Here is a 2,983-nt window from a genome sequence, read left to right on the forward strand (position 1 = left end):
TGACTTGTGTTGGTCTCTCTCAGACTGGATTTGCTCCTCCTTTGGGAGTGGAGCCAGCAAAGCCAATGGCTGGAGCCTTTGGCACAGGGAAGAGGCCTTGTGGATGCACTTGCCATGTTGGTGGTTGACCTCGTGCTTGCACTAAAATTGATTCATTATTTAACTGCATGATCAACTACATCCGGTCTGTGTTTGTGTCCTTACAAGGTGTCTTTCTGTTGTATTGTATGGTTTATTTATTAACTTTTTTTGCTGTGTCCATCCCCCATCCCATCTGGCATTTGGCAGGTAGGTGATGTGCAAAGCCTGATCCCAGGCCAGCAAATACCTCTTGAAGATCAGAGACTCTCAGAACCAAAGGATGTTTGAGCCTTGTTTCTGAGGCAGGGTGAGTGAGAACTGGAAGCTTTTTGTTCAGATGTTTTTCTTGTCCTGCTGTAGGAGCTGACTCAGGACTTCCAGCATCAGTGTAGTTCAGCAGCTTTGTTGGACTTATAATAGACCTGGATTAAATTAAACCTGGACCTTCTCATGAGTGGTTGGAGGTAGTGTAGCTGTGCTTAGCAAATGCTCCTTGTCTCTGGGTTACGTCTTCTCCATCAACACAGGCCAACTGTGTGAGCGCGTGTTGCTAAAAGCGGCAGCAGTGTGGAGGGCTGGATGGTGAGCAGAAATGTCATCTTGGATCACAAATGTTTTCTTTGAAGGCACTTGAATTCATCTTGAACGTGTCCCTCGGCGAACATGACGCGCAGTGAAGGGGAAGCAGGCGTAGCCTGGGTTTCTGGCCATCTTCCCCCTCAGCCCACTGACCAAGCCATTTTTTTTTTTTAAAATTCAGAGCTGGATCTTTGGGGTTGCCATACGTAGGCCAGTTCGTGTTGCTGTTTAGCAGCTGTTACCTTTGCACGGGGTGCATTTTGTGAATTGCCATCAGCCTTGCCCTGTCTCTTCCTTCACAGCCCTCCTTTATAAGTGATCGCTCATGGCAGCCAGTGAAGAAGTAAGAGTTGAGTGAAGCATCATGTGGAGATAGAAGTAACAGAATAAAAAAAAAATAGAATACTTGATGTCATTGTTGCTGTATTAACTTGTCCCTGGTGTGTGGCTCAGTTCCACCTTGCAGTGCTGGGATCCTGCAAGTGGATAAACAAAGCATCCCCCACAACAGGACCTGCAAAATCTGAGCGGGCACTTGCCAAGATGAAGATGCACTTTGTACGCCAAGGACCTGGTGCTGAACCACACAAGAGCCCTGGACTCTACACTGTGTCCCTGCAACTGCACTGGCTTCCTGAGAGAGAGAAGGAGGCAGAAATGGTCTGGAGGAGGTGAAACTGGTTGTTAATGATAAGTGCTAAAGTGCCCTGAACTCTCCCACTGCCAACGTGCTGGTGGAAACCTTCTACAGTTGAGAAGCTCACAAGCATCTTCTTGCTGCTTCAACAAGGACTCTCGTGGCTCAGATGTAGAATTTAACAGGGCTTTTGGAGGTCATTTCATGCTCTAGTAGCCAAGAGGAGATATCTTCATCCTTTAACTTTGCTTTCCCTTCGGTGGATGAGCACTCTTGCCATTGACATTGGAGAAACTCCTTGAACATCCTGGGGACACACAGGGTCTTGTAAAATTGTGCCAAACTTCAGACTAGGAGGAGCCAAATTGAAAAAGGCCACATTCAGCGAGGGCTGAACCGTGACGGGCATCATCAGCTTGGAGATAGGCTTGTTCTGAGGAGCACAGGGCTGTGAGCAGGTTTTGGAGGTTAGAAAGGGCTTTTCAGGGGGTGGAGTGGTTGCTTCTGCTTGCTATAAAAAGCCTGGGCTTGGGAATGTCTACATGGGCTGGCTCTGAGCAGGGCATTAATGCAGTTGTCGCTAAAATTGGAACGAGTCCCTCCCCATGTTCCCAGTTGCAACTGTAACACAGATAATAAATAACATCGAAATCCCACATTAGAAATTTGGCTCCTTAATGCTTGGTATGGTCACACCCATGGAAACAAAAAATCCTCAGGAGGGGAGTCCTGTAGGAGTGGCACTGCAGGGCCCGGACCCAAGGGGCACCGAGGTGTGAGGTTAAGTCCTTCTGAGCACATTTTCCTTCCTTTTAGAAGGTAGATTAAGGTTTTGCTGACCGTATAAATGGACGAAGGAGAGAAAGCAGAGGATCAGTTCTTTATTGCTTCTCCTGTGTTTTAAGGCACCTGGGAGAGATAAACCCAAGCAGACTGCACTGCACAAGTCAAGGTACCCAGATCTTCCATTTGGAAATGAATTCCTTCCAGTTTTATGTGTGAAAATGAGGGGGGTTTTTTGACATGGTGAAGTATGTGATGCTGGACACCAGCACCATGCTCCAACAGCTGTTGGGTGGACGCAGCACTTTGGGCTTCAAGTGCTGATGCTGCTAAAGGATATCTGTGTGGTACTAGGCTAAAAGAGCAAAGCATGACAATATTCCTAAGAGTTTATGTGTCCTGTGATGATGCAAACTATAAAGAAATTACACTGTAAGATACGGGAGTATATTCTTGATAATGATCAAGTACTTGCTGATCACTGGAAGTGCCTGCTCTGCAAAGGGCCTTACTTTTCCATGTTTAGAGCATATACCTTTAAAAATATTAGTTTAGGTATTACATACCCCCTTTGAAAAAAATTCCCTTGTAGGCGAGAATAAAACTTACAAAAAGGCTGTTACAGAGATCATCAACTCTCTATTAGATAGCTTGGAATATGCTCCACTAGCACCAGAGTTTAGTCTTCTCCAAATTACTGTAGAGGATTTGACTGTATCTTGCTGATCCATCCACATTTTAATTTCCTCTGCACGGATACATATTGCAGGATGCTGGAAATCCCCAAGCCCACTGGAGCTGCAAGACTGGATGTTTCATCCTGTAACACCAATAAAATGTTAATGCATACTAATAGCAACAGCAAAGGGGTTTATGGAGCGAGCTTGGAAGTATTTTATAATT

Source organism: Chamaea fasciata, unplaced genomic scaffold, assembly GCF_029207755.1.
Source record: "Chamaea fasciata isolate MVZ Bird 193981 ecotype frontalis unplaced genomic scaffold, bChaFas1.0.hap1 SCAF_20, whole genome shotgun sequence".
In the NCBI taxonomy this organism is placed as follows: Eukaryota; Metazoa; Chordata; class Aves; order Passeriformes; family Sylviidae; genus Chamaea; species Chamaea fasciata.